The following is a 7811-nucleotide window of genomic DNA, read 5'->3' as shown; positions in this document are numbered from 1 at the left end:
TACAAGAAAGAACTGGTAACAAAAGTGAATAAAGGACTTGGATTCATCACATTATGCTTGAAAGCTCTTATCCTCTCATTCTGCTCATCAAATTCAAGAGCAAACCTCCAAACCACAATATTCCCAAATCAGCACACTTCTTCCCCTTCTTTATGGCTACCACCACTGCCTGTGCCACCATCCCATCTCTCTCCCTGGACATCTGCAGTGGCCTCCTTACATGACTTCCTGTTTTCCCTCTTAACCCACCACGAGTTCTTCTCTAAAGAGACTCCAAAGGGATATTTTTAAAACATAGATTAAATCATGGCATCTCCTACCAGTAGCTTCCTACTGCACATAGACTAAATTCCACACTCTTGAAGTGGCTTCCATAACCACATAGTACTGGCCATTACCTGCTTTTCCCCTCTCATTAAGCTCCATCACCTTGGTCTCCTTTCTGTTCCTGGAGAACAGGCCAAGCTCATTCTTGCCCCAGAGTTTTTTCTCCAGCCTTTCAATCTATCTGGCACACTTGGCCACTTATTTTTGCATGGCTGGCTCCTTCACATCATTCAAATCTAAGCTTTAATTTCACTCCTCCTGAGGACCTTCTTTTCTAGAAGCTCCTCAGTCTTTCTCTATCATATCATCTTGCTGTGTCTCTGCAAAGCACTTATCATTATCTGATGATGTTCTCGTTTATTTATTGCTTTATTAATCTGTCACAGTCACTAGAATGTAAGTTCCACAAAAGCAGTGACTTTTTATGTCTCATTCATTACTATGTTGGGATTGATGTCTGGGACAAAGTGACATGAAACGAATAAGTGTTGAATAAATTTGCTACATGTGTGAGAGAAGGTGACTGTCACTCCAGAATTGGTGAGCTTAATCTTATATCCATTACACAGGCTCATTCACTCATTCACTTATTCAAAACCATTTATTGAATTAATTATATACCAGGTACTATTTCAGAAAACAAAGACAAATATAACTAAATTCTTACCCTCCTGTACTTAGATTTCCTCTACTCAAGAGTGGAGAGTATAGCCAAGAAAAGATTTGTAATATGCTATCCTACGTGTTATATTAAAAATGTGCATAGAACGGTTGGGGATGGCTACACAGGGAAAATGAGGTTTCACCTGTCACCTTGAAGAATGAATTCACCAAATGTGTTTTGGAGAGAAGAGGCAAAAGACACAGAGAGTTGAGAAAGAAGATGACACCTTCAGGCAGGGTGGAAAATATAGGCTACCATCAAACTATGGAGTTTAAGCTTTATTCTGGAGGATTTTAAGAAAGGGAGGACACTCTCTGGCTTGCATGTAAAATGACCATTCTTACAGCAGAGTGACAAACGAATGAAAGGGGGAAATATGGCAGAATACAGAATAGTCAGATGATGACAACTGGACTAAAGTAGGAACTGAGAGAATGGAGAGGAAAGGGTAGATTCCAGGGATATTTAGGGAGCAGAAGTAGGAGGACTTGGTGATCAATTAGAGCTTTTCAGGCTATGAGGTCTGTGAGGATACAGGATTGAGAGACACAGTTATATCCCCTGGCACAAAGTATCTGAGTTCATAATAAATGAATGGATGAATGAATAAAAAAGGAAAAGTCTAAAGTCAGTCCCAGTTTCCAGTGTGGACATCTGGTATTACTGATACCATTACCAATATATGGGCAGGCTTAGAAAGAGGAAGATAAACTCATTCAGGAAATAGTGGATGTGTGGCATCTGCTAGCAAGTTGTGGCTGTCCACATTTCTGCATTGTGCTTGCAAATAAAACAGTTCCTTTTTTAGTTCCTTTCTATTTTACAACATCTTTTTATCCAAAGCTAAAAGAAGCCATTTGCACCTTCCAGGTTCTCATCAGCAAGCTCCAATTTACTAGGTTCATTTTCTAATTTACGAGTTAAAGAAGGTGACAGTGCCACTAATTTTTCCACTACTACGTTATACCAGTTGCCCTTTTTGAAGGCTTAATAACAATTACCCTCACTGGTCTTCTAGCCTCTACTAACAGTCTCCTTGCCACCTTTTTAGCCTCTGCCTACTGCCTGATCCCCAAACCACTATTTTAGGTTTTTGTTGCAGCAGCAACCAGATTCCTGTTTCAGTTATCTTATTAGTTATTTTGCTGCATAGCAAAATACCCTAAACCACCTTATTATTGTTTAGGGACTTTAAAACAATAATAATTTATTATTTCTTATCATTAGTTATTTTGCTGCATAGCAAAATACCCTAAACCATCTTATTATTGTTTAGGGACTTTAAAACAATAATCATTTATTATTTCTTATCATTCTGCAGTTTGGCATTCTGGATGGTTTTGCCGGTCTCACCTAGGCTCTGGGCTGCTGGTCATATGACTCCTTCCAAGTGGAAGCCAGGCTGGCCTGGAAAGTCCAAGATGACCTTACGACATTTCTGAGAATGTCATGCTGTCTGTCAGCTGAGGAACTTCGTTTTTCCTGTATGAGGTCCCACATTCTCTAGTAAGCTAAACTGGGCGTCTTCACAGCATGATGATCAAGGTCAACCCAGGTCCCAGACAGTGGAGAAATAGGCTCATTTCCTGATGTAGTGATTGCAAGGTCACATTACACAGGGACACAGACACAGAGGGGCATGATTCATTGAAGGTCATTATTATAATACTCTATTACATTCATTCAGCCCTATGTAAAATAGGCAATTGCTGCATCTGTCATGATTGAGAAGTTGGTCACAGCAGCCAGCCCCAAAACAACACTGCTCCTGCTTAGTTTTATGCCAGTAAAATGGACGATCTATGTCCTGCCTCTTTTACCAAGTAACTCATTTCTGTGCCAGTGTCATGTGATATATCTGATTGGCATAATCAACATCCGTACCCAGCAGCAAGGAAGCTGGAAATGATGTTTTTGGATTCTTCATTAGGATGGAAAGATTTCTACAGTAGGTAACTATCAAAATATGAAGAAGGTATTCAAAAGATTCCAATTAGTCACAAATGACAGATGTCTGCTACCTACCAAATCCTTCAGTAAAGTGTAAAAACCTTTTATGATCTTAAGTGGCGGTGTTGTGGAAAATAAAGGAAAAGAGCTGTAAGTGGAATTGAGGCTTATCACACATTTACCTGATGCTCAACCAGAGGGAACAACATGCTGTTGAAAGTCTGTGCCCAAGAAGCCCAGAAAATGGCAGCAAAGTGGTCCACGTGCAACTTGGAGCAGCAGAGAGAGTACAGGATTCCAGACTAACAACATACTAGAGAAAGGTGACCCATGTTAAAAAATAATTTTTATAAAGGATATAGTCATAACTCTCAATAAAATATAAAATGAACACATACTTCATTTAACTCATCAATCAGGAATACAGTAAAATGTTAACAAACAAAAATACTAGCGATTTTTTCTGGTGGTCCAGTGGTTAGGACTCCGTGTTTTCCCTGCCGTGGGCCCGGGTTCAATCCCTGGTCGGATGCTAAGATCCTGAAAGCTGCGTGACACAGCCAAAAAAAAAAAAAAAGAAAGACAACCTAACTAAAAACAGTTCAAAGGCTAATCCAAAGAGCAGACACAGATATAGGCAATCAGGAATGCTGAAATTAGTTAACTAATAGACACAAAACTGACCAATATCCACAGGGCAGTAACTAATTGTATCTCCACTGGACAATTTTATTTACATCTGTATGGACAAGAATAGTTTGCAGTACTGTCAGTTTTATTTAATTTACAAAGTTGTGAAATAGCTCAAAGATAATGAAAGGCAAAAATATCTATAAAGTCTGTTAACTCAGAGGGTATAATATACAATGCCTAATTTTCCATTGAAAATGCCACCAGTAAACTTTTGCCCACTTTAAAGTTTTTCACTGTTTTTTCTGACCTTTTAAAGGGAGAGGAAAATTGATTCTTGAGCTACATTGATCCACGTTTGCCTGTCATTTGCACAATTAAACATATTAAGAAAAAAACAGGGAATTCCATTTCAAATTAATTTACAAAGTCTTGAGAGACATTGCTTCTACTCTACTGGTAAGAACAAGATATTAGCCAGAAAATCATAGTTTTAAAGAAACGTATCAGAACACCTGAAATTAATATGATGTTGTATGTCAATTACACCTCAATTAAAATACATATTTATCAGAGAACTAAGAACACCCTCCCCTCAAAAAAAAAACCCCTTAAGTTAACTAAATTGTAGAAAGTGATAAGCCCATTCTAGAAAAGATGAGACCCATAGCTGTTTTAATTACTAGCAGACCAGAGGGAGAAGGAGAAATCCACAGATCAGATTGATTCAGTCAACCAGACTAGTAGCCTGACAGAGGATACAATACAATTTACTTCAAACTCTACACAAAATATTTGGCATACAATAAAAAAATTACAAGACACATAAAGAAGCAAGATGTGACCCAAGGTCAAGAGAGAATGTAGTCAACAGAGCAAACTCAAAGTTGAAACTATAGACCAGAGACAGGAACTTTAAGGTAACTGTGTTAAACATGTTCAGTGATTTGGTGGACAGATTAGATAATATGCATGAATAATGGATAATTTCTTCAGAGATGGAACCTATAAAAAAGAACTTATTGTACAGGACTTCCCTGGTGGTCCAGTGATTAAGAATCCACTTTCCAATGCAAGGGACGCGGGTTCAATCCCTGGCTGGGGAACTAAGATCCCACATGCCGCGGGGCAAAAAAGCCCACACGCTTTAGAGCCCATGCACCACAACTAGAGAGCCTCGTGTGCTGCAACTACTGAGCCCGTGTACTCTGGAGCCCACGCGCCACAACTAGAGAGTCTGCACACTGCAACTACTGAGCCATTGCGCTATAGAGCCTGCGTGCCACAACCAGAGAAGCCCGTACACCGCAGTGAAAGATCCTGCATGCTGCAACTAAGACCCGATGCAGCCAGCTAAATAAAGAACTTATTGTAAACACCTGAAATAAAAAATATGAAATATCAATTTGATGGGCTCAACAGAAGTCTGCACATAGCAGAGGAAAGGATCAACTCAAATACAGGTGAAAACACAAAAAGAAAAAAGAGCAAACAAGATGGAACAGTGAATCCAAGAGTCTTTGGGCAGCAACAGATGGTCTAACATATATGTATTGTATCCCCATAAGAAAGGGAGAAAGAATGGGGGAAAAGAAGTATATGAGGAGATAGTGGTCAAGAATTTTCTAAGGAGAGTCTGGGTTGGTGAACACGTGGAGATTCAGGGAGAGTGGACCCCTGGCTAGAGCCTGGAAGTTTCTTGCACCTTCCCACATACTTTGTCCTATGCATCTCTATCATCTGGCTATTCCTGAGTTATATCCTTTTAAAATTAACTGGTAATCTTATTACGTGGCTATGGAGACAAAACTCCCCTAACTTGGCTGGGAAGATTGCTTTCCAGAGGCATTGCACTCCTTGGTATTTCTTTCTTTGCACTTCCTGCCAGCAGTCTTGGCTCAGGTTTTGCACTAAAGTACAAGAATAGCATGACCAAAAACACTTTGAGAAAAGAAGGAACTTAGCTGCCAACCTTATACAGAACCAAGTTTTCCAACCTGTGAATGCAGAAGTTATCATGGGTTTCTTGCATCCATTCAGGCACCAAGTCCTGTCTACATATAGAAATGACAATACATCTAACACATATCTAGACTACTTGCTCTCAGGGGAATGGAGATACTGTTGTCATAAATAAAGTTCAAATTTATTTAAAATCCTTAAAAAATATTTTTTCTAAAATTAATTTTTAAAAAGACCCCACAGATCCAAGAAACTCAGTAAAACTTAACATGATAAATACAAAGAAAACACACCTAAGAACATTATTGTCCAATTGCTGGAAACAAAATAAAACAAAAAACCAAAACAAAAGAAAAGAAAAAAACAAGATCTTAAAAACAAAGTAGAAACAAAGACATCATTTACAGGGGAACAAAATATGAATTATGACTGATTTCTTATCAAAAACAATAAGGGCCAGAAGACAATGGAATAGCATCTTTAAAATGGAGAGGGAAGGGAAACTTTCAATCCAGAATTCAAAATATATAAAAATGAAGTCAAAATAAAGCAGACAAAGGCTGATAGGATTTGTGTCCAATAGGTTTGCACTATAAGAAATGCTAAGAGAAATTACTCAGTCTAAAAGCTGAGGAAAATGTTATCAGATGGAATCCTGGATCTCCAAGATAGAATTTAGAGCACCAGAAACAATAAATATCTAGGCAAATATAAAATGCCATTTTAAATTAAATATATTGCTATTATACTTGCTATAAATTATATCTATATCCCATGATATATTGCTATACTTTTTGCTTTAAATATATGTAAAGCCATATATCATTGTTATTCTTTTTGCTTTAAATATACTTTACATATATTTAAAGCAAAAAGTAGAGCAATATATTGTAGAAGTAACACATATAACAATAAAAGCACAAAAGACAGGGATAGTAAATAGAATTACACAGTTGTAAAATTCCCCCATTGTTGGTTAAACAGTAAAATATTATTTGAAGTTAGAGGTAAATTAAAAATGAATATTTTAATCTCTAGAGCAACCACTAAAAAATAACACTAAAGAGGTATAGCTAAAAATGTTAATAGATTAGAAAGAATGAAATATTAAATACTAATTGATATCACCCAAAAGAAGGCAAAAAAAGAGAAACAGAGAAACATAAAATAACTAAAACAAATAGAAACTAAATGATGAAATGGTAGACTTAAACCCAACCATATCAATAATTACATTAAGTTCAAACGGACTAAACATGCCAATTAAAAGCTAGAGATTGTCAGACGAGGGTGGCGGGGAGCAGAGGAGGTGGAAGGAAACCCAACTCTATGCTATTTACAAGAAACACATTTTAAATAAAACATATTCACAAAAAGTCTACAAGAATAATCATAGCAGTCTTATTCATAATAGTCTCCAAATTGGAAACAACCTAAATGCCTATTGAAACAGTTACCCACTGCCGCATAACAAGTTACCTGGAAATTTAGTGGATTAAAACAACATTTATTATCTCACAGTTTCTGTGGATAAAGAATCTCACCAAAAAGAAGTTGTCTTTTCTCTTACAAGGCTTCAATGAAGGTGTTGATTTGGGCTGCCATCATCTCAAGGCTTGACCTGGGGAAGGATCCATGTCCAAGCTTATTCTCATGGTTGTTGGCAAGATTCAGTTCCTCACAGGCTGTTGGAATGACAGCCAGAGTTCCTCACTGGCTGCTGGTGGGAGGTCTCCCTCAGTTCCTTGCCATGTAGACTTCTCCATAGGGTAGCTTACAACATGGCAGCTTGCTTCTTTAAAGCAAGCAAGAAAGAAAAACTAGAGAGAGACATGGAAGTCAAGTCCTTTATACCCAACTCTTAGAAGCAACATTCCATCACATTTGCTATATTCTTTTCATTAGAAGAAAATCACGAGGTCCAACCCACACTTGAAGGGAGGGGATTCCACAAGACTATGAATATCAAGATGTGAGGATCACTGGGAACCATGCCAGAAGCTGCTTACCACATCTATCCATGGAAAATAGAGTAAAAAAATTTTTTATTGGAGTATAATTGCTTTACAATGCTGTGTTAGTTTCTACTGTATAATGAAGTGAATCAGCTGTATATACACATATAGCCCCTCCCTCTTGGACCTCCTCTCCCCACCCCACCCATCTAGGTCATCACAGAGCACCAAGCTGAGCTCCCTGTGCTATACAGCAGGTTCCCACTAGCTATCTACTTTACACATGGTAGTGTATTTATGTCAAAACTATTTTCCCAATTCAT

Source organism: Delphinapterus leucas, chromosome 8, assembly GCF_059928025.1.
Source record: "Delphinapterus leucas isolate spDelLeu-1000000601 "Yukka" chromosome 8, BTC_Dleu_Yukka2, whole genome shotgun sequence".
NCBI lineage: Eukaryota > Metazoa > Chordata > Mammalia > Artiodactyla > Monodontidae > Delphinapterus > Delphinapterus leucas.
Note: the sequence above shows the minus strand (reverse complement) of the source record.